Source organism: Crotalus tigris, unplaced genomic scaffold, assembly GCF_016545835.1.
Source record: "Crotalus tigris isolate CLP2741 ecotype Arizona unplaced genomic scaffold, ASM1654583v1 scf7180000024396.1518868, whole genome shotgun sequence".
NCBI lineage: Eukaryota > Metazoa > Chordata > Lepidosauria > Squamata > Viperidae > Crotalus > Crotalus tigris.
The window spans coordinates 660,134-685,656 of NW_024100564.1; the positions used below are offsets into that span (position 1 = coordinate 660,134).

The following is a 25,523-nucleotide window of genomic DNA, read 5'->3' on the forward strand; positions in this document are numbered from 1 at the left end:
TTATACTAAATTATGATTTATGTACAATTTTTGAATAAACAAAAATTTGCTGGTTTCACACAAAATGCTAAGACCAAATGTATAAACTACAGTGGCTGAGTTTATATAATTTCAATGAACTGCCATGACTTGGCATGTTATATGAATCCGTCCAAATTCTCGCTATAATAAACTCCACAATGCACCTATACACTATGTGAATCCTAGTAATGTTTTTTGGTTGTTCTAAATTTCCCACATTTAGTTTGGATTACTCAAACCTTAAGTTAGAAAGTTAACATCCATCTATTCATTTTCTCTGTGTCACACAAAACTGTTATACCTCTCTGTGTACTTCCAGAAGGACAGTGTCTAATATTAGTGCACTAATTGGGAAGGGGGATGAATGTTTTTTAGCTTAGACAAAAAAATAAATTGTTCTGTGGGAACCAAGGTCATTGCTGATTGCATTTTGGCAAGCTAAAGCTTCCATTAGAAAGTCTACGTAAATAGTTAATTGGGGAGTGTGATTTATGACATATTATTGGGGTGGGAAGTTCAACTTTTGGGGGGACTTCAGTCTTGGGTTCACTTTTGATCATGCTGATACTATGTAGTCAATAAATATGTTCTTTAAAGAAAATGTTTTTGCCTTGGAGTTATTTCTACTGGTCTCATCTATCGGAACCATAACAAACGGTTCAGAAGTGGGTATCATTTGCAGTATTTCTAGTCTCTTTAGTATTTCAATTGGGGGGGTGAGAGGTGGTGGATGATTGGATTTCAGGCTTCCAGGAATTCTCTAGTTCTTCTGCTCTTTGGTCAATAATGGATCATGCATAGACCAGAAGAGTCAGAGATAGTTCAATAGAACTGGATATAATCTACTACTCAGTCAAGTACTTGATTCAAACCAATCCAAGAAGCTTCCAATCAGGAACCAATCCCCCCACTCTGCAATTTAAATTCCACATAAAATATAAACATTGTGATGTGGTGATCCCTTCTGAACTGTTGTGTTAAGAAAGCCTCACGGGAATGCCCAGTGAAACAACTGCAATATAATACTAGCTGCTATTTTGGTATTAATCTCCCAAAGCTCAGAGGACCCCAACTAAAAGGTATGTACAACAAATGACAGCTACTGCTATCCTGAGAAACCCTCCCTAAAGCAGTATTCTGGGGAGTGGAACTTATGATTGTGAATTTGGAATTTTTCTTGGTACTTGTATTTGGAGTTTTATTTCTGTAAGCCATTTGGAATTCACCATGAATTGGGCAGCTATGTAATTTTTTAAAATAAATAAATAAATAAAATAATGCAAGATCCTTGGTGTTTTTCCCCCAACATCCATACATATTGTATATAGAAATATATACAGGCAGAAATGTGTTAACTAGAATTTGAAGAAATGACAGTATGTTGCCTTGAATTATTTGATAATTTTGAAACCTGTCAGTTGTCAACATTGCTAAAAGATACATTGGAAGTAACTGTAAGTTGCCTAAGGTATAAAGCATAAATCACACTGAGGGTTCCTTAGAGTTACTAAGTATCATTAAATTCAAAGGGCTTTAAATCTTTTATAGAGATCCCTATCATTTCATGTGGTGGGTTTTATATCTAATGTTATGCATCTATTTTTACTTCTCTCTCTTTGAAATAATTAATAATACAATCAATGTGATAATCTTTCTTCTTCAATCGTTCCCCAGTAAATGAGCAGAGGAGTCATTTTGCTAAAAGGTGATGTGTCCCATTACTAAAACTTCAGGGCAAAGAGTCTACTTTAGTATCAAATGAATTGGTATATAGAATTGTAATTCCAAATTAAAATGCAGTGTTTTTATTTTCAAAAAAATAGCTACATTGATGGCAATTTTGTGTAATTACAGAATTAATCCTCTGAAGTGTGACCAACACATGCTCAATTTTTAATTACATTCTTTTATGTGCAATATTTGAATATAATCAATGACTGATATATCTTTCCTTCCTTTCTTCATTCATTTTCATTTTAATATTTATTGCAGTTGGAATATTAAGAAGAGGTCAAGATACTCACTCCTGCAGATCCATTGATATATTTGCAAAGCCTGAATAGATCTGTGTCCTTTATATATAGCAGATGGCACACAATGAAAGGAGAGAAATGAGCACATTCCTAGCAGCTATATGGCTGAACTAAGGCTGAGCGGTCTTTTCCAGGTTATACAACAGAACATAAATCCTGGGAAGTCGCTTCTCCCCAGGATTACAAAACAAGAAGAAATGAATCAAGCATTAGATATAATGTCTGTGAAGATTCTCAGTCATCCAGGTCATAGTTGTCTCAAGGTTTTTTATTCTTCTTCAAAAGGCAACTGGACTATTTGAGGAAAAGAAAAAAAGAAAAAAGAAAATGAAAATGTTTCACTTCTCATCCAAGAAGTTTCCTTAGACCATTGGTTTGAAAGGATAAAAAAATCTATATTAGAATTGAAGACCACTCCTTCAATAGAGAGGGAGGAATGAGACACCATCTATCTCCAGTTTACAATGCAGCCCTTGCAATAATGTCAAGAAGATTCCACAATCAATTCCTCCCTGATTCATTTAACCATAAGGGCACAGAGAATTACAGAGAGTGCTAATAAACAGAAGATTGCAAAGAAATACAATCCTTCCACCCACCTCCATCCTATCAGAACCTATCCATCCTATCTCCCCACCATCCAGTCTCAATTGTCAGTACCTATCCTTTCATCCTCCCCTCCCCGCCATCAGAACTGGTGAAGCTTCTTGAATGAGAACTGAAATGTTTTTTTCTTCCTCAAGTTGCACAACTCAATCAAGCAGTGAGCCAGCACTCACATGTTCACAGCTCAGCTTGTGCAAGTTGAACTGCGCACATGTGTGTGTCCCGGTTTGGTGCCCACATGACTCGGTTCCCTTCTCCCCACCTCCAGCCAGGCTGCCAAGCCACAAAGGTTGAGAACTGCTTGTCTAAGCAAAAACATCAGGAGCATATTAAGCAGAGTATATATTTATTAATATGGGCAAATATACATAAGAAATAAATGTAAATCACCTAAAATGCTAATGACAAAATATATCAAGATTATAGATTATTTACAAACTACCTAAGTGGAGGTCTAAGCTTCCTCCAAAATAAACCTAAGACCAAGAACACAAAATGCATTTGACATTATATCCCAGTCACAAAGATAAAATCAAAGACAAATTAGTTTCAAATTGCTTTTAAGAGACAAAAATACATAAGAGACAAGTTACATCATTCCTACCCAAACTGTTGCAATCTCTTTCTCAAGGTTCCAAGAATAAATTACACATCTCTATTTCCAAGCCATAAAACTGAAAACTAATTTTCCACAGAAATTCACACAGATAAGGAAGAATTAACAGGAGCAGAGAAGTATAAGCTGCCCAGCAAAAATGTAGGCATTTTTGCTTATATGTCAAAGGCACTCATGACAAGGAGCAGCTATCTCTGTTTGACCAGCTTTCACCAAACTGGTATATTCCAGTTAGCCATAAATTTCCATAATCACCACCAGTATAGCCAAAATCTTAGAATAATAGAAGTCAGCCAACACATCTGGAAGATACCAAAATGAAACCTGTTGAATTTGATAAAGAGATAGATAGATAGATAGATAGATAGATAGATAGATAGATAGATAGATAGATAGATAGATAGATAGATAGATAGATAGAATTTCAAGACCTTGTTCTATTATTTAAGTAGCAAATAAATACTTGACTGAAAAGAGAAGATCAAAATATGACAGGCACAGAACTGGAATTCCATAACATCATTTTGTAACAGCTCCTCTATTGTATCACTGCTGATCATATAGTCAAAATGGAATGTGGGAAACTGCTCTGTAAAAGACCAGAGCACTGTTCCATGAATCCAGAACCACCTGTTTTCACTTAATGAAACTGATTACTTCAGACCTTCAGACCTTCAAGCACTATCTCTGTATTAACTGCAAGGACTGAAGAGAAATGGCAATCAACAATGCTTTTTAGAGTTGCTGGTCCTACTTTTTAAGACTGTCTTTTTCTTCCAATTCTACTCAAGCCTACTCCTGATTTTCCCTACTGTCAGGCCCTATGGTCAGGTTCACAATCTACTTCTGCTTCCATCTTGCATTTCCATACTAAACATTTTCCTACTGGACCCTTTGCTTGTATATTTCCAAACTCAAATCTGCTCCTTATCAAACTTCCATCCAATCCTGGAAAAGTTTCTCAACTTTAACTGGACTTGCTAAAACAATTAGTTTCTTCAGAAGTAATAGTTACTATGACCAATGGCCATGGACCTAGCATACATATTAGTAAATAAATAAAATAAATAAGTGAATAAATTCAGTTTTGACCTACAGCAGCAGCAGTTTACCCTTCTTCCATTCCCTGAAACTGTACTTATGTTAACATCACATTTAGTGTTCAAGCCATTTCAACTGTAGCCATTAAAAACAGCAATCAGCCTAGTCTCTGCAGTGCAGTCCTCCTCCAGGTAGAAAAATGACCTTTCTGTCTCTCTGGTAAGTCATTCTCTACAGTTTGCTTTCTTTTCATACATAAAAGTTCTGATATTTTTGCCTTATAGGCTCCAAATCCCTAATCAATAAGACACCAGGCGATACAAGCTGACAATACAATACAATAAGCATCTTTGTTTCACTCAGTGATTTGGTAATTTGTTTTTACTGACTATGCGGAGTTCCAAGCAAGCAATAATCTGTCTGGAAAAAGCATAACCTTAAAGGCACAGTCAATGTCTTTTGCTTTTCATGCATTCTTTTAGCTTCTGGATAAATTTTAGGGGATTAGCTTTACACACACACACACACACACACACACAGAGAGAGAGAGAGAGAGAGAGAGAGAGAGAGAGAGAGAGAGAGAGAGAGAACTTGAGAATTTTATTATTATTTTTGGGGGTGGGTCTAAATATATAGTAAAAGTATGGTGTTCCTCCAGTAAAGGATAAAAAATGAATCACATGGCATTCCTACTTTACTTTTATGAGAATACTAGCAGATTGTTAGGTATATGCCTTGAAAATAATGCTAAACCTGCAAAAGGGCCAGCATATAATTGCCCTTTCATATTTTTCTTTTTTCTAACTCAATTAATCCAAAATGCTCAGGAGGGAACCCGGGGGGGGATTCTTCCTTTCCAATGACTATGGAACAATCTCAGAATTTCTTCAGGATTCCCCTTAAAAACTTATCTTCATCTTTCCCTTATCCTCACCAACGAATACACATTAGTTTCTCACAATTTAAGCAACTTATTCTACCAATTAATCTGGGGATATTTTTATTTCTTATTTCTATCTAATAATTCATATATATGTAGACTAACATACACCTGTGAAACCTGTGCTCCTGTGAGAGGACAACTATGAAGGCCATACACTAATGGAAAAACATTAATATCATTAATTGATAAATGAAAAGTAATATTCTACTTCCTGTTTTATTTTTCTGCATTGCAGATTCACTCAGCATATCAATACTCAGTGACATCTTCCAGGAACTTTAATCAGATTTAAAGCTTTTTTGGTGTAAGTCCCAACATCTGCAGCCAAATGGCAAATAACTGGAAAACACTATGTTGGGTAGGCTTGAAAAAGATGTTCACCAATTTTGTGGTAGTCCACAAATCAAAGTCACTGGGTTGAGTAATCATCCAACATTATCTTCTGAAATTAGAAGATGTGTCAGGAAATACTAGAATCACTGCAATGTACTTATGCCCAGATCAGATAAGTAAGGTAGAATACAACAGTCAGTAATATAAACATAACGTACAGTCATGAAAGACCAAGGAAGCAACATCTGACATGCATGAGAATTATTTCAACGTTGAAATGACTGGTCTGAGGATTTTGAGCTTCTAAGAAAACACATTTTAATAGTAATAACACTTAGACTTACTGTATTTTCTGGCGTAAAAGACGACTCGGCGTATAAGAAAGTCATCTTATACACCAGAAAATACGGTACTTTCTGGCATATAAGACGACTCAGAGTATAAGAGGACCCCCAACTTTGGAGAAGATTTGCATGGTTAGAAAGTCATCTTATACACCGGAAAATACGGTATTTTCCAGCGTATAAGATGACTCGGTGTATAAGACTTTGGAGAAAATTTGCATGGTTTAGAAAGTCGTCTTATATGCTGGAAAATATGGTATATAGCACTTCATAGTGCTTTACAGCACTTACAATGCCATCATATTATCCCCAACAACCTGTATCCTCATTTTACTGATCTCTGAAGGAGGTCAACGCTGAGCCCTGTCAGGATCAAATTCCTAGCTGTGGGCAGAGTTAGCCTCCAATACTGCACTTTAACCACTGTACCAACAAGACAAAAAAAAAAAGGATCCATTTCATTCAGCACAGTTTTGGCTGTCCCAAAAAATCTCAAGTTCCTTCATTGGCTTCTATTTATACATTATAACTGGATGGAGGTGACTTTTGTGTTTAAAAATCCAACCTACCTGGTAAAATGGAAAGTGTTAGTGGTTGAGAAGGGATGGAGGTAAAGAAAAAAGCAACAATGATTTAGATTTCATTTATTTTAAAATTAATGTATTGACTACATTTTTATAGATTGAATGGTTTAAGTAGTTATTAGCAGATATTATCACTGCATCTATTTTTTTTGTTTCAGAAATGAAAAATGAGTGATTAAGTTTGTTTATTTCTAGGGCCCATCATTCCCCCCACAAAAAAATCAAGTTTTCTGTATAGCACACTCAAAGAATTCAGGATTTAATTCACCTGGAACATAGCCAAGTTAAAATATTCCAAAGGAACTATCTGAAAAAACTGTTTTGTCTTGACCTGAAAATAAAACTTTTTTTCCATTTATGCATACTCTTGTCATCAGAAACTGGAGCAGTCAAAGTTGTTTCTATTCTTTCTTCTCAAAATTATCTGCAAGTGAGGTTAGAGATCAGACACTTGTTTTCCAAATTTGACTGCATTACATGTCTAATGTTGTATGAGAAGATATACCTTCTTCTTGATAGGCCAAATTAAGCATGTGCTTAAATAATATTTCCAAACACATTTACTTTGAACCAAGCCACACCAATTTTTATTTAAGAATAACAGTGTCAGTTTCACAGCCTAACGGATAATTCTACTCATGTTCTTCTTGAACATTTAGGAATTTTCTCTACCCTTGAAATAAATACAACATTATGGTTATAAGCCATAATTATGAAGAAAGCTACAGAGGCCAACTTAATGCTTTTGATTTGCTTTTAAATTCATATAGTTATAAACAAAGCATAGTGTTTACTATGCCATAAAAATACAGTAACTGTATTAACATATAACTATTATACAGTTCCCAAGTCATAAATTTATGGTTAGTCCTTGAAGCTCTCTAGGCTAGTTCTTTGCTTTCCAAGTCAGCAAGTCATTTGTCTGGGGGAAATTCACAATCTTCAGATTATGTTACAGTACTTCACTCTGTATAAAAAGGATGCCGTGCAGGAGAAAAGTTATTCACACACTAATAGAGGCAATATGCTAATAAATATCTGTCTATATTTTGTATAAGATCTGTTTTGCACCTTCTAAGCACCAAAAGTAGAAATATTTCTGCTTCCTATATATTGCATTTCCATGTGATGTCCAGCATTGTTTTATCTTTCACCTACACAGTATGTGCAGGAATTAATAGACCAAGATATATGTATGTACATCTATTTTACAACCCAATGATGCAAATTATCATAGCAACATGGAATTTTTACTCAATTTGATTGTAGTTCAGATTGGGTATCCTGAAGAAGATGAAATGACAAAGTAGATTGCGTTAGATGTTAGGTTTCTACATGATTCCAAGTAGATTAACAAGGATTCCCGATAACTAACTGTTTAATAATAGACATTTTAAAGTATAGAGTCTTAGAATCCTAAATCAGAGCAAACCAAATTGTGATTTAGGAATGCTAGTAAATGGCTTATTGGATACAATAGATGACTGACTCCACCCTGTTTTCCCTGTGGACTTTAAGACACAATAGGCAATTGCAGCCTTCAAGTCCAATTTTAAAGTTTTGGGGCCCCTTTGACCATGACTGATCTGAGATGGAAAAGATTCCTATAATGTTTAGGTGGAAAATGATTTCAGATTTTTTAAAAAAACAACAACAATGCACCACCGCCAATTCACCAACCGAACCCCACCTACATGTGATAGGACTATATCCACTCTGTGGCTTTCCACACTACAAAACAGTTAAGTACAATACCGCCTTTCTCAACAAATAATTGCTCAACCTTTTTTTAAGATTTAAAAAGTGACACATATAGTAAAGCCAGGGAGGCAGCTGCTAGGTTCTCTCTTGTCAACTATTTTTTTATTAACACTTTTAACAAACTGATCTTGTGACATAGGGTCACCAGGATGATGTTTAGTTGGCAGCAGAGGTCATGTCCATGTTTCTTTGCTACCATGTTTAACGATTGTCTGAGGTTTTACAGCCCAGATACAATATGCCTAAGAGAGAGACTTCCAAGTGACTGTGTTAAAAAGGGACTAAGTCCCAGGTGCATGTCTGGTTATATTTTGAATGTGGAAGAGAGGAACTTTTTCTGAGTCTAATGGTCAAGTGGAGCGGTCCCAGGGGAGGGATACTTTGAGTGACTAAGTAGTAATGGAAAACTGTTGTGGGGCTTAAGCCTGCTGCTTCCATGGAACAGAGAACATTTGTGTATCCTCGTTCTTCTGCCCGCCCCCAATAATAGTAACCTTACAAAGTTAGGGTCAAAACCTGTTCTCTCTGCCCTCTGGAAGGCCCACTTCCAGAGTTTTGCCCAGGGGCACAGAATACTCCAGATATGCCCCCCACCTGGTTTAAATAGGGGCACCTGAAACGGAACACTAGGAATTCTGCATGTAATGCATCAAGAGATCTTCAAAAGACGAAAGAAATTTAAAAAACAGAAAGCAATATATGTTAAGATATATTGAAGTGGTGGACCCAAGGATAGTTTGCAGAGATAGAAAGTTAAGAGAGAAAAAGTGAAAGGCGTTAACAAATATTTCCTTTTCTTCTTATTAGTTAATGCCTTTAACTCATTTGCCTTATGCCTTTTATAAACTCCTTGCTGCAAAAGGGAACGTGATGGGGTCTGGTTACAGTAGATATGTATGTATATAGACACTTTTGCCCCCCAAAAATGTTAAGATTCATTTTTTTAGGAGTTTTCATTCAGAATTTTGATAGGAAGCGGTTACTCATTTAGCTGGCACTTCTATAGCCCTTATGACATGTATCCTAATGTAGTGCAACATAACACTCTTGATTAGAGAAAGCATTTATGGAGGTACCATGAAATTGAATTGGGCAGCCCACCCTTTTGCTGTAGGAAAATCATCCTGCACGGGATTGAGCGTAGAAATCCTTCATGCAATCACTAACCAGAGATTTAACCAGAGAAGAGACAAGGTTAATCAAGAGAACCATGGGGAAAAAAACAACCCACAGAGTCTCCCTAGATTGGGTTGCTGCAAAAAAGCCATTCCCTTTGCAATCAATTTTTTCTTGAAATACATTTTTTGCAATCATTTGTGTGTGTTCAGCCTTTTTCTAGGACTAATTTTAAACATCTTTTTTTGTTTAATGAAATCTATTTCTTTTTTCCAAACAAGCAAAGCTTTGAGTATCTTCCCTCTTTATACAAGCATAAAGGAAATCAGAAATAATTTACTTGAAGGTTCATGATAAATCTACTTCTGCCTCACCACCTCCTAAAGGAAACTGGAAAAAGTTTTTTTAAAAACTAGGTTCAGGAATAATGATTTGTTTTTTTTTTCTGTTTTAGGAAGAAATATAGCAAGAAGAAAGAAAGAAAGAAAGAAAGAAAGAAAGAAAGAAAGAAAGAAAGAAAGAAAGAAAGAAAGGTGGGTGCTTTTAGTACTGAGATCCTGTTTCATTAAGAAACAATTAATCTCATACTCATTAATAAATGCAGAAATCACAGATGCTTCAGCTAGCTGCATGCTTGGCTTTAATTCAGCATTCCTGAGAACTGCTCTGTTTAACACTTATCTACTGTCAAATGATACCCAATATAACATATGTGATTTTTAATTGCTGGTGTTTAAGTTGCTTTCTACCCAACAATATTTGATCATTTCTCATTCTGAATCTTCTGCAACAAAGGCAGCATGCAGCTGTTCCTAAGATAGGGGTTTTTTTTTAACTAAATAATTCCATGAGCCAAACCAGCATGACCATTGACAAGATGTAATAGGAGCACAAACCATCCAGGGAACATCAGACTAGGAAACAATTGTTATAATAGCCTCATTCTGCAAAGAATAATACAGTATAAGGCATAAATGACTAGTCAAGGTCATTCAGCAAATGAACAGCAAGGTCAATTTTAAACAAAAAGATTTTTGTGCAATATTTATGTCTAACTCACATTCCTTTAACTCTTTAGTTCTTATTTTAGGTTTATCTTGCAGATATAAAACAGAAAAATTATTTCCTAACAGTGAGGAGAAAAAACCAGTGGGATGGCTCACCTTCAGAAGTTGTGGGCGGTTTTTAAAAAGAAACTGGACAACCTTTTGTCTGGAATGGTCTAGGGTCTTTGCTTGAGCAGGGGGTTGGACTAGAAGGCCTCCAAAGTCCCTTCTAACTCTATTGTTTTGTTATTATTTTGAAGTATATTGAGTACACTAGTAATATTAGTAATACTAATAAATAGTACATAGTATAAACATAAATGCAGAATACAATTATAAATTGTCTAGTCTCTCCTAAGCAAAATTCTTCATAATTATTTCATGTTTAAGTCTGTTAGGCTCTAAGGTTAAAATATTAGAGTCAGGATTTAAGAATACTAATCTCAATATATTACTGTGGTGAAAACAACATAATCCTGTCTTTGATTTATATTATTTCCATGCTGTTTCCAGCTAGACAGCCAAGCTATTTATAAACGTAAAAAATGAACATGTGGCCTTGCTAGCTCTGATCCTTAATTTTAAATCCAATAATTTCAATAACTTGTAGATAAAGAATTATTTCTCAGTGTAACATGTAATCTCAGATCACTTACAAAGCCTTTAGTTAGCTCAGAAGAATTATTTGCAAGTGCAGGTAGTTAACATTTACCGAACATCTTAGATCTATTGGAGCGAAAACAGTATTGAACAAAGAGAAGTGATGAAATATATTTTTATGCAAAAGATTCATACATGGCAGGCACAAAATTATTAGCTTCTACTCAGGAAAAGAACTATTTTCAATAACAGTTAAACCTCTTGGATTTTTTTTTTCAAAGAGGTAATACCAGAATATGATTTGATGATTTAGTAGCTTCATCTTTAGTTCATCATTGCCTAAGATAGAACATTTAGAATGATATCCCTTGTAAATCCAAAGAAACATGGTTCAACAGCATGAATTATAATCTAGAACAGTGGTTCTCAACCTTTCTAATGCCGTGACCCCATAATACAGTTCCCCATGTTGTGGTGACCCCCAACCATTTATACATCACCGGGTGCCAGGGGCGTGGCCAAAGAAAAGGGGAAAAAATGGCGGACAGCCTTGTTTGGCAACCCCCGTGAAATGGTCGTTCGACCCCAAATGGGGTCCCGACCCACAGGTTGACAACCACTGATCTAGAACAACTATTTCAAAATGCAGAAATCATCTTGTAAAATACAATCCACTTTCAAACTTATCATGTATCACTATAAAACTTTATTCTACTTGATACATCATCTCTACCCCAACAGGTAATAATACTGTTGATTTGACCAACTTTTCATAATGTTGCAGATCAGCTGTCAGGCTCCAGCAATATCACAAATGTATCTGTGATAGAACTGTAGTAGCAGAAAGACAATGGTCGAACAGATATTTCAATGTGTCTTTGGACCTGAAACTGTACCACTTGAGTATACTGACATGAATTCACTGAGAATCTTTTACAGAGTTATTATAATAATTTTATACACATATGCACACACACATATGTCAGTCTTTTCCAAATGATATTGCCTAATCATGAAAGCTAACCAGAGTCATTTCTGGTTAATGCTTGGATAGAAATCTACCTGGAAAGTCCAGGGATAAGTTTTAAAAACAAAAACCTAGAAGAAAGCAGTGGGGAATCCTATTTGTATAGCTGTCAAAAAAAAGACATGTGGACATAGCCAACAGGAGTTGAGTTTGATTTGAAGATGGCTTTACTTTACTGTCACTAGTACCCTATTTTTATACTGTAGGTGTATTCATAAACCTTTTTAAAGGGAGAGTACACATTTTTTGAGAATCAATTTGGTGTAGTGGCTAAGGCATTAGGCTTGAAACCAAGCGACTATGAATTATAGTCCTGCCTTATGTATAAAGCCAGCTGGGTGGCCTTTGGCCTGTCAGTTTCTCTCACCCACAGGAAGCAAGCAATGGCAACCCACGTCTAAAAAAAACCTTGCCAAGAAAACTGCAGGGTTCAGGCAGTCTCAGAGAACCGGACATAGTTGATTGATAGAACAGGAAAAAAAAATTACAAATACAAAACAAAATTAGTACTGGGTTCTGCAGAAATTTCATAATTTTGGGAAAATGTCTTTCAGACTAGACTCTAGAGCAGGGGTCTTCAACCTTGGCCCTTTTATGACTTGTGAACTTCAATTCTGGCTGAGGAATTCTGGGAATTGAAGTTCACAAGTCATAAAAGGGCCAAGGTTGAAGACCCCTGCTCTAGAGCTTGCTTTTCTCTTTCCCTCTCTCTCTTTTAAAATTTTCATCCACATTTCACAATCTTCTACCCAGTACTCTCTTCTAGAGATTAGAACAGGACTGTTGTTTCCTTTTTGTAGCAAGAGTCAGGTCATTCTTTATCCTCCACTGGGGTCACTGAATCCAAGCTCATCTCAGTAAAATAAATTTCTTTTCTCTCCTGAACCTAGAACCCTGGTCTGTGGACCGGTACCAGGCCACAGCATGCCAGCAACTGGTCCGCACAAACAAGCAAAGCAGGCAGCACACAAAATCACACACTCTCCAGTCCATGAAAAAACATTTCTCCACAGAACTGGTCCCTGGTGCCCAAAAGGTTAGGGACCTCTGATCTAAAAAGCTGCCTCAGAGAAATAAGTCATATTAAAATTTTCTCCCTGTTTGAAGATAGCCTCCAAATGATCTTGAAAAGAAAGAATATTCAGCAATAGGGACTTCGGGAATTACAATGTGCTGTCATTGGAAAGATCCTTCATTCCCATTTAGCCTTCTCTAAGCAGGACACCTTTCTCTGAGTCATCTCTTTCTGTCTCTTCCCCCCATCCCCCCTTTCAAGAAATTCCCGGGAAAATGGCTGCTTGATTTGCTTGAGGGTCAAATCCTCCAACATATATCACCAGCAAGGCACCAAATCTCCTTTCTTTCAGTACTTTACAGCCATCCAGTTGCTGTAAATATTTGCAAAGCATCTCCCTCTCTTTTTTAGAAATAAATCACTGGCTTTAAGAAATGTAATTATGAAAGAAACTTGCTTCTTGGTTTGGTCCCCGTTTCTTCCTCTCTCCTCCCCACCACCTCCCAAAAGTTCTACCCTTTATATCTGCGCTACGATTTCCACCCTCGGCTTCCAAAGCTTCAGTTGTTTTACTGAAGCCATGAAAGGAGCCTGCGGGTCTTTCACTCCAGATACCTCGCCTGGAGACAATCTGCATCTGCTCCGAGGCAAGCCTCTTTATACATTATAGTGTCTTCCGGCTCCATCACTTTTGGAGAGCAGCAGCACCTCCACTGAGCCTCGCCGGGATCTGCGCGGGGCTATCTCCGGCTTCCGCAGCGCGGGCCGTTCTCTGCCGCCTCCTGCAAACTTTCGCCGCAGAGCCTGCCGCACACGCGGGGACGCCGAGCCAAGGCCGGCTCTTTTCTCCCTTCCTCCCCATCACCCACGCCGTTTAATTAATCGCCTCGCTCGCGGGAGTTTCCCCAGCTGGTTAGCTGGAGGCGAGCAGTGGGAGAGGGGGCGGGGGTGGGATTCCCTACTTCCCGCGGGGTCGCCATCCTGAGCCACGCCACGCGCTGCTGCAGTCTTACCGAGCGAGCGGGAGCGGTCGGGCACTGCCTCTTTTCCTCAACGCCAGCCGGGCCGCTGCAGAACTTGGGCTCCTCGCAAAGCCCCCATCCAGGCTAAAGACGCGGCGGACTCTCCTTCCCTCCTTCTTCCCTCCCTCTGCGGTAGTGCGAACACACCCGTGCGCTCCGCCCGCTCGCCTGCCTGCTCCCTCCCTCACCCACCTGCTGTGGTTTGGCGTGTTCCTCACATCCACCTCGTGCAACAGCCCAGCCCGCCCCGCCCAAGGTGCGGAGGGAGAGCCCCTGTTTAAAAAAAAGCCCTAAAGGCCCATAAGTCCTCGACTTATGACCATCTGCTCTCCGCTTGCCTCTCTGCTTGGGGTAAGAGCAAAGCTCTCTGTGTTAAGGGACAACTGGTGGCAGCCCAAGACGTTTTGTAGCCAGGACGCTGGTCGAGTTATTTTAGCATGGGCAGAGATGGGAGAGAAGTCTCACAAGCATTTCTCCTGAGGGGGGGGGAAATGTAACTGATAAGGTGAGGCACTTTCAGGACACCAGAAAGCTGCCTCCTTGTCCTATTGTGTATTTGGGGGAAAAAAATCTATGGAGATTCGGAGAATGTAAAGTTGTTGCTGCAGCTGCACTGTGAAATCTGCTGCCTAGAACTGGTTCATGCTCTGGTGGATGAATACATCCTCAATGTATCCTTCTTTCCAGGAAAATAACTACATTTTTCTCCAAATATCTGTGATTAAGGGTCTGACTGCCAGAACTAAGGTACTATATGACTTATTAGTAAGTATGCATATTATAAGAGCAGTTATTCAATTATGCTACTGCAGATTGAGTAGTGTTTAACTTGGGATGGGGAACAAATGTGATGTGCAATCCTAGCTGTTTATTACATATCACATCACAAGCACTATGCCTTGGGCTTTTTGGCAGTTCAGATGTCAGTTGCGGCATTAAGTGTCCCCATAGTTTAAATCACAATCAAGTGATAGTGATGATGAGGATAGATTGCAGCTCTTATCATTCTTAGCCATGCTACTATAGCCAGAACTGATTGAAGCAGAACTATTTAACTCGTTTTTTGCATCTGTCTTTACACAAAGGGAAAAAACAGACCAACCTACCAAAAATAGTGCCATAAAAAACAGAATAGAAACACAAGTTAAGATAGACAAGAAAATGGTAAGTAAACACCTGTCCAGCCTAGACGAGTTCAAATCACCAGGACCAGATGGATTACACCCCAGGGTTCTCAAGGAAGTGGCAGATGTGATCTCAGAACCATTGAACTATATTTTTGAAAGATCCTGGAGCACTGGGGAACTACCGGAGGACTGGAAAAGAACTGATGTAGTTCCCATCTTCAAAAAAGGAAAAAAAATGGACCCAGGAAATTACAGACCTATCAGCTTGACCTCTATACCTGGGAAGATTCTAGAAAAGATAATCAAACAACGAATCAGCGAACACCTAAAGGCAAACAAAGTCATTACTAAAAGTCAATGTGGGTTTGTCAAAAACAGATCATGCCAGAAAAATCTTATTGCATTCTTTGACCAAGTGACAAAATTAGTGGATCAGAGGAATGCTGCGGACATAATTTACTTGGACTTCAGTAAGGCATTTGATAAAGTAGATCACAACCTACTACTTGATAAGATAGAAAAATGTGGGTTAGACAGCATCACCACCAGATGGATCCGTAGCTGTCTGACCGGCCGTACTCAGCATGTGGTCCTCAATAGAACCGCATCTACATGGAGGGAAGTGTGTAGTGGGGTGCCCCAGGGCTCTGTTCTGGGCCCAGTGCTCTTCAACATCTTCATCAACAATTTGGATTAGGGGATAGATGGGGAAATCATCAAATTTGCAGACGACACCAAGCTGGCAGGAATAGCCAACACTCCAGAAGACAGGCTTAGGATACAGGAGGATCTGGACAGACTTGAACACTGGGCACTATCTAACAAAATGAAATTGATTGGTGAAAAAAGTAAGGTTCTACATTTAGGCAAGAAAAACCAAATGTACAGGTATAGTATAGGGGATATCTTGCTCAATAGTAGTAACTGTGAGAGGGACCTCAGAGTCCTAGTGAATATGAGCCAGCAGTGTGCTGCAGCTGCCAAAAAGGCCAACCCCTGGGCTGCATTAACAGAGGGATAGAATCAAGATCACGTGAAGTATTAATACCACTTTATAATGCCTTGGTAAGGCCACACTTGGAATACCGCATCCAGTTTTGGTCACCATGATGTAAAAAAGATATTGAGACTCTACAAAGAGTACAGAGAAGAGCAAGAAAGATGATTAGAGGACTGGAGGCTAAAGCATATAAGGAAAGGCTGCTGGAATTGGGTATGTCTAGTTTAATGAAGAGAAGGACGAGGGGGAACATCATAGCAGTGTTCCAATATCTCAGGGGCTGCCATAAAGAAGAGATAGTCAAGCTATTTTCCAAGGCGCCTGAAGGTAGGACAAGAAGCAACAGATGGAAACTAATCAAGGAGAGAAGCAAGAACTTAGAACTAAGGAGAAACTTCCTGACAGTTAGAACAATTAACCAGTGGAACAACCTGCCTCCAGAAGCGGTGAATGCTCCAACATTGGAAGTTTTTAAGAAAAGACTGGACAGCCATTTGTCTGAAATGGTATAGGGTTTTCTGCCTGAGCAGGGGGTTGGACTAGATGACCTCCAATGTCCCTTCCAACTTTATTATTATTATTATTTTTATTATTAAGTGAGAATTTCAGAATATCTGGAAGGCCACATACTATCCATTTCTGACTAAACTTAAACACAATTCATGCCATTTCAATCTTTTGCTTTGTAAATTGCAAACCAGATTCCAATAGATTTGTGGCCTGGCTTGTCAATATCAAATGCTTAAATTGGCAAGTTGCAGAAGAATGTCATTGACTCAGGATAGTATGTATAAAATCAACTGGCTATCGGGAATATATAAAAATTATTTATATATAAAGTACAATGTAGACTTCTGCTAGAAATAGGTTTCATTGTTATTGCCTGTACTTTTTAAAACCTTTCATTTATTTATATACACATAGTCCTTGACTTATGACCACAATTGAGCCCAAACTTTATGTTGCTAAGTGAGAAAGTTGTTAAGTGAATTTTGTCACATTTTATGATCTTTCTTGCCACAGTTGTTAAGTGAATCACTGCAGTTAAGTTAGTAACACAGTTATGAAGTGAATTTGGCTTCCCCACTGACTTTGCTTTTCAGAAGGTCACAAAAGGTGATCACATGACCCCAGGACACTGCAACCGCCATAAATATGAGTCAGTTGCCAAGTGGCTGAATGTCACCATGTGGGATGCTACAATGATTGCAAATAGGAAAAGTGATCATAAGTCAGTTTTTTCAGCGCCATTGTAATTTTTGAACGGTTACCTAAATGAACTGTTGTAAGTCTAGGACTATCTGTAATCTCTTTATTTTTTTTTATAAATAACTCAAGGCTGGGAATGTACCTAATATTCCTTCCTCTCCTATTTTCCCCACAACAGCACCCTTGTGAGGTGGGCTGGACTGAGAGAAAGTGACTTTCATGCATGCTAAGGTGGGACTAGAATTCACGGTCTCCTGGTTTTTAGTCTGGTTCTTACCCACTAAACAAAACTGGCTCTATTATATTTAAGTGCTGCATAACTGTAGAAAAGGAATTTGGATGTTGAGATGCAATTCCACATTAGTTTCAACTGAATGGCTCTTCTGCGCACATATATACCCCAAAGTTGCTAAATAAAATAAATAAAATGCTTTCCATAATATTTAATATATATACATGAGAGGTAAATACTATTTCTGTTTTTAAAAAAGTACTTTTGCAGTCATATGTTCTATGGCTCTATGCAAGCCTTTGACAATACACTCACTCAAACTTAATGGATCTCTTCTCAGTCAACACAGAGGATTCTTCCCTTGAGTTTGCTGCTTTTTTGTGATTGCAGCTGAAAATTACCAAAGGACAAAGTAGCAATAATTCTTGCCCAGTTTTGGAAAAATATTGAAGAATGTTCTGGAGACTGCAAATACAATTTATGCCTGTGTGTCAAGCCCTAAGTAGACTAGGAACTTTTGGAGACTGAAAGTAAACAAAACCTCTGTACTTGGAACAACAGTTAAGCAGAATAAAACAGAAAATTGGCAGCCTAAAATTAAATGCATGAACTATTACAAATCTCTTTTAAAGCAATATTTTGATTGAAGCTGTTCAAAGCTCACAAATAAAATAAAATAGAGCTGGAAGGAACCTTGGAGGTCTTCTAGTCCAGCCCCCTGCTCAAGCAGGAAAACCTATACTATTTCAGACAAGTGACTGTCTAGTCTCTTAAAAACCTCCAGTGATGGAGCACCCATGATTTCTGGAGGCCAGCTGGTCCACTGGTTGATTGTCTTCACTGTCAGGAGTTTCTCCTTAATTCTAGGTTGTTTCTCTCTTTGATCAGTTTCCAACCATTGTTTCTTGTCTGCCCTATGGTGCTTTGGTGAATAACACAATCCCCTCTTCTTTATGGCAGCCCCTCAAAAACTGGAATTCTTGTAACATGTCTCCCCTTTTTTTTCTTTTCTTTAGACTAGCCAAACTCAAGTCCTGTAGCTGTTCTTCATATGTTTTAGTCTCCAGGCCTTTGATCATCTTAGTTGCTCTTCTCTGAATTTTTTCCAGACTCTCAACATCTTTTTTTATGGTATGGTGATCAAAATTCGTTGCAGTATTCCAGGTGTGGTCTTATTAGGATTTTAGAAAGCGGTACTAATACGTCATGTAATCTATGCCTCTGTTTATACAACCCAGAATTGTATTTGCTTTTTTGGCTGCGGCTGCATACTGCTGGCTCATAGTCAAATAAATCGTCCACTAGGACTCCGAGGTCCCTCTCACAGTTGCTGTTTTGAGCCAGCTCTCGCCTAATCTGTACTTGTACCTTTGATTTTTCCTGCCTAAATGTAAAACTTTGCTTTTCTCCACATTGAAACTCATTTTATTGGATAGGACCCATTGTTCAAGTATGTCAAGATCTTTTTGGATCCTGAGTTTGTCTTCTGGGATGTTGGCTACTCCTGCCAGCTTGGTGTCATATTTCTCTTCATTAGGGAAACGGTACAAAAGAAACAGGTAAGAAGGCGGGGGGGGGGAGGGGAAAAAGACTGTCTTAAGTCTTGATATTCAAATTAGACAGGAAAGTTGGCTGAATTCAGAATTCCCCAAAGGAGTGAGGAATAAGGAAGTAAATATCATTTGCTTATTTCTGAAATCTGAAGATCCAGCACTGTTCTTCAGGCAAATCACTGGAGAATTAGCAATCTACCAGAATACAGTACTAGTCATTTTCTGCACTTAATCGCAAAGCAAAGGGATAAGTATGTATAAATGGTAGCTTGACATACATCATTCTGATATGAAATGAGAGACTATAATTATCATGCAGCTCCCCAGCAGGATATGCTGAGTCATTTTTTAAAAATTGTCCTCTGGTTTATTAGATTGCTAATACCTAACTAAGCTGACTAGTTAATGGGAATTATGTGAGCAGGAATATCCAGGAATCTGTATTTGGGAGACATGACTGCCTTTTGAAAATGTGACAGTGTGTTCCTGATCTTTACTGTAGAAAAATGTATTTTAATGGATTTCTTAAGCTAATTGACAATGCAATAAAAGGAGAGATATAGCTAACCCAACAGAGAGGTTGAGCAGGCTATCAAACCACCTTATTTGATTTGTAGAGTTGCACCAGAAAGGGCCATTCTAAATTGCCATTGATTTGATAAGAATCAGGTAAGTGATTGCAGCCAAGGTCTTTCATCTCTAAGGAACAGATTTTTTTTTGCCCACACATTATTTCTGTCTGAATCTGGTACGTGTTTAACAAGAAGAAAATTTTGGCAACACAGTTTTGTAATTAATGGGAAATGTCTACGGAGATTCTCAGTCATCCAGGTCCTAGTTGTCCCAAAGGTGCTTTTTTAAGAGACAAAAACAAGAAAGTCCAATTGCCTCTTGAAAAAGCACCTTTGGGATAATTTTTTTTAATGTTTATTTTTAACCAATAAGACAAAACAGAACAAAACAAAACATAACACACATAGACACAATATACCATAAATGCCGGCGTATAAGACAACTTCCGCGAGCGCTGAAATCGGTGCCAAAGACAGGGGTCGTCTTATACGCCGAGTCGTCTTATACGCCGGAAATACTGGTAGTTTCCGGCGTATAAGACGACGTTCAAGGAATGCGGCCTGGCTATAAAGACGGGGGTCGTCTTATACGCCGGGTCGCCTAATATGGTGGCATATACGGTATATATACTCCTCCTTTTTTTTACAGCAATTACAAAGCGGTAATCTAATATTTACATTTCCCCCTTATTCTTCTTTAGAATATTTGTCCTTATAGCCCCGTTATTTCTTATTTACATTTTTCTTCCTTCATGTTCTACTTCTTACTAAGAATAATTCATATTATTATTATTATACATTATTATACACATATTTTCACTTTTGACCTTTCAATATTTATTCTCCTCTATTAATTCTAGTCTCCAACCAGACATACAACTTGTTCCATACTATATAATACTCTGTGTCTTCCTTTTCTTTTATCTCTTTTATTAATTTGTCCATCTCAGCACAGTCCAGGATTTTTCTTATCACTTCTTCCTCTGATGGTATATTCTCATTTTCCCAGCACTGTGCATATGCTATTCTTGCTGCCATTATTATATGTAAAATTAAATACCATATTTCTTTACTATATTTTCTATTTAAAATATCCAACAAAAAGATCTCTGGTTTCCAGTCTATGGGTTGGTCTATTATTTCTTGGATCCATTTTCTTATTGTAGACCAGTATTTTTTTGCAACTGGGCATGTCCACCATAGATGATAATATGTTCCATATACTTTTTTACATTTTCAGCATGTTGGCGAATTATTCTGGAACATCTTGGCAAGCTTTGCTGGTGGAAGATGCCATCTGTAAAACATCTTCAACTGGTTTTCCTTGAATGCCGCCGACATAGTCAATTTTATATTTATTTCCACCTTTGGGATAATTAATGGGGAGTTTTGAGGTTACTTTCTCAGTAATTTCTGAAGTATAAAAATCTCTTGTAAGATAGTTCTTGACTTACATCCAGTCACTTAGTGACTGTACAAAGTTATGATGGTCCCTGAAAAAGAGGCTTATGACCTGGTTGCCAAGTCTCTCTCCCCATCCCCGTGCTCATGTGACAGCATTTTAGATACTCGGTAATCGGTCCACATTTTCAAGACCATGGGTATGCTCCAATGGTTTTAAGTTCAATGACTGGTTATAAATCCATTTTTCCAGTAATATCATAACTTTGAAGGTTGCTGAACAAGTGAATATAACCTAAGGACTATCTGCACGTCTGAGAAAGCATGCATTAAAATTACCCAGTAATTACTTCATTGCTCATGCTATCCAGTTTGATTAACTCCATCAACATCACTTCTAGCTTCCTGAAGTAGCATAATAGGAAATTGGGTGACTTTTTCACATTAGTAGTTAAGTGAGGACCCCAGAAAGATGGCATAGGGGTAGCATTTATTGTTAAGAGCTCCCTAATTTTAAAATAGCTCTTTTGCTTTTTCCCCCCCATTCCAATTTATTTTATTTTTATTTATTTCATCCTTCTGCTGAAGTCCTGTATTTTTACTATTTTTACTAGAGATTATATTTTTATTATTTCTGCCATGGGAAAAAGGAAGAGTAGGCAATGTACACATTCTGCTTCTCAGACTTCACTCAAGCCTACTAAACAGCTCAAAGTTGATAGATACCTGAAAAGTAAATAGCCATTGGACATAAGTAACCAAATCTCTCTTACTTTTTCTTATAGCCTCAAAAACAGATATGATTCCCAGGAACTGGATCTACAAGTGGAGATACAAACTTTTAGCTCTTTCTGCCCTGTGCCTGAGAGAGCTTCCCCTTCTCAGCCAATTGTCCAACTACTGCAAGGCTTATGCAACAAGGGGATGAGGATTTTTTTTTTTAAAAAAAAAAAATATTACTGACTGTATAATCAGGCAAACACAAACAATATTGTCAATTTTTGAGCTTCTGACCACAGATAAAACTAATCATCCAAATATGACTGCTGAGTCAATTAAAACAAACATATGTAGAGACAACTGTGACTTAAACCAGATAATAGTGGTAGAAAGATGGGTCCTAATTTGGAACCTAAAAGAGAGTGAGGAATAAATGTAAGAGATCTAAGCCAACATCCAGAGGAGCATGCAAAGCAAGTTCCACCTGTGGAAAATAAAAATATTGGCTATTGTACTTTTATGCAAGGTTTAGGCCCAGGTGAACTAAATCAGGCCTCATGGACAAAGTATTGAACCAAAGTTTGTGCTATGCTTAATTTTGCAGTTTGCAATTGTACTTTTCTTAATATGATTTTGCTAAGCTTGCTTGTTTCAAATATATTTAAAACATAAGGACTGGAACAGTAAGAAATAGGGAACTGTAAGTAGCTGATGGATGCAGGTTCCAATGTACATGGATATATGTGGAAAGTTATGTTCAGCAGAAGGTTAGCAGGAAGACAGTAAAAAGTCAGCAGAAATCAGCAAAAGCCTTAGAATGGTAAAGAGTATAAAGAGTTGGGTCTGGACCTGACTGATTTGCCATTGGCCTATAGCTGTCCTTTTGGAATCTGCTATGCCATATGGTCCTAATTGCAATGGGTTATTAATGTAAGTGATGTTGTGTTATTATGCTTGCTATGTTCCAAATTATTAGCAAAATAAACCTCTGAATCTTAAAGTAAGAATTATTGTTTCGTGTTGCTGTCTTGTGTTTCTTTCATTGGGTTTTTCCACGTCACAGCCTCTGGGGGAAAATTGATGAAAGGTAAGCAAATCATAACTGTTTCTTACAGTCAAATCTGATCAGCGGTACTCTACAAATCCAAAATAACAGAGTAAGGAAAGGAAAATGGGGGTCCAGAAATGCAGCCATTCACTCCCTCAGTCAACCTCTACACTGAAAGGTGGTTGATTGATTGGTAGAAGATTGAATGACTCCCATCTTGGAGAGACTAAATGAATTCTTCTATCATTTAAACATTCCACGGTTGCTATCCTGTTGTTCAGAATGAAGCCTTTTTAAATCAAGTTTGATATGTTCACATTGCATGTATTTTACACAGAGGAACTACGCATTAATAAGACATTTTGGTAGTGCTTTTACTTTAAAGCTTAACTGAAGCAACATATAAGTAGTAATTTCAAGGACATTCCATCACCACTGTCCTTGAGAAGAGACAGTTTAAATAAATAATCTGTACCTCCCACAGCAAATCAATTTTGTGAAGAATTGTTAAAGACAAACTTGATTAACTTTTTCAGTATCTTGCCAGATACTGTACAATATACTGGAAGAACAGAGTAACAGTTGGCTATCTGGTGGAGTTCCTCTCTGATTTTGGTATCATAGCACTACAGAGGCATGAGTGACTGCAGATGAGGCAAAGATTCATTTACCAGGCTTTAGGTTCCTAGACTATTTCTATAAGGAAATCTAAGACTAAAGGGCAGACATTGCTGGGCTGGCAAAGACAAGAATTGGTCCTCAGAGATTACTCTGCCCATTTTTAGCTTTTAGGTTTTCATATAAATTCTCTGAAATGTTTCTACTGAACATAGATCTACTATCACACATGTCTCTCCACTTTTCTTCTAAAGGTAAATCTAGAAAAGGCAGGTTAAAAATAAACTTGTATCACTCTAAAACTACTATTGTTCTAGTGGGAGACTTCAATACCAGGGTGGGGGCCTCCTTACATGATTTTATACACCTGGATGTTATGCCTGCGGATTACCTTATGACCACCTTGAGTCTCTAAAAACTCCAAAAGAAATACAGCAGACTTATAACTGGTCTCCTTGAACTATAAATGTAACCTTGACATTTAAGGAAGTGAAGAACCTGGTTTTATATATCCTTCCACATACCATATCACGAAATTAATGTTTCAGATTATATATGTGTTGCACAAAAAAAGACTAAGCTGTTTTCAGACATTTAAGCCCATGTAAAGGAAGATAGTGATTATCAACTGATCACAGTCCATTTCCAAGGCAATCTGATACTAGATTATCCATGCCTTCTTATAAGAAACAACAAGCTAATTCCAAAATGAGGCAGAATAGAAGGCTCAATTGGGCTAAGGTTGATACTAAGGCAATATCTACCTTTCTGTATTCAGAACAGGCCCAGACCTGGAGAAACACTATTTCTTCCTGTTCCAAGATCCAGATAAATCCTGACCCTCTATATTGATCTGTGCACTGTACACAATACTGAGAGAAACATTTTAATAGATAAATTTCCCACTAGAAACTGACAGCAAATAAGCTCAAATTGGTTTTATTCTTATTGTTTACATAACGGAAAATAACTAATGGCAGCAATGGCTCAGGGACAGCATTACCAAAAAACAAACAAAAAGAAAAAAACACTAAAATGTTAAAAATTAAGTGCGACTATCTCAAACTGATAGTCTCTCTTAAAAGTTTCCTATACAGCTAAAATGGCCAGAATTAACTTTCAGCAAAAGGGACAAATTCAATTTCTTCTGGAATACAGTATCTGGTTTGTTAAACAAATGCAAATTCCAATTCAACATTCCTATTGCAACTTTAGTTTGGGACGATTTTTATGCAAATCTGTTTGCTAATCACAAGCAGAGTCTCCCATATTTGTAAATTATTGATACTCTAGCCTTTGAAAACTTTCCACTATTGCAAAATCCAATCTGGGTTGGTCACCAGGACCAGGGTTTTACTCTTCTAAGCTTTTGGACTTGTGTTGGAGCTTTGGGCTGTTCTATGAGTCACATTTATCTGGTGCCTTCTTATTGGTTGATTGGTGTGTTGATGGCCGGCGATCGGCTGTTGCTTCCTTGTGTTGCCAAATCCTTAGCTCCTATGTACCTGATAATTTTCCACTATGGCCTCCAGTGTCAGATTCAGAAATAAAATCTATGCTGTATTTTCTTTATCCATTTTCCCTGGAATTAGATCCTGTATTTTACTTTTACTTTATTTATTCAATGGCATAGGCATTTTAAATACAATCATACATACATTTTAGAAAATATTTTCTTGAATTCATTTCTTGAATGATCTTGAGTAGGTTATTATCTTCTTACAAATTGAGAATATCACAACAGTTTTTCCCAATCTGATAGTCTCTAAGTGATTTACGTATCAGTTTCTGCAATCCTTGATAGTGGTTGTGCTAGTTATGACTCATGAAAATTATAAAATATAACACTGTATATAGTACAGGTATTTCACTACAATGGGGAACATCAGGATAATGTCTTTGTTGTAGGACTTGAGAATTGAATTAGAAACATCT

General features: G+C 37.6%; 1 protein-coding gene across 3 annotated transcripts in view; it reads right to left on the reverse strand.

The window, feature by feature from the left end:
* SYT2 (synaptotagmin 2) overlaps positions 1–25,523 on the reverse strand; it is a 128,468-nt gene that overhangs the window by 39,833 nt on the left and 63,112 nt on the right. The window contains exon 1 of one of the 3 annotated variants that reach the window (XM_039329388.1): positions 14,100–14,290. The exons of the other annotated variants lie outside the window; for them this stretch is intronic. The gene's annotated coding sequence lies outside the window, so the exon portion shown is untranslated. Of the gene's footprint in view, positions 1–14,099; positions 14,291–25,523 lie in introns of those variants that run through there. 3 annotated transcript variants of the gene reach the window in all.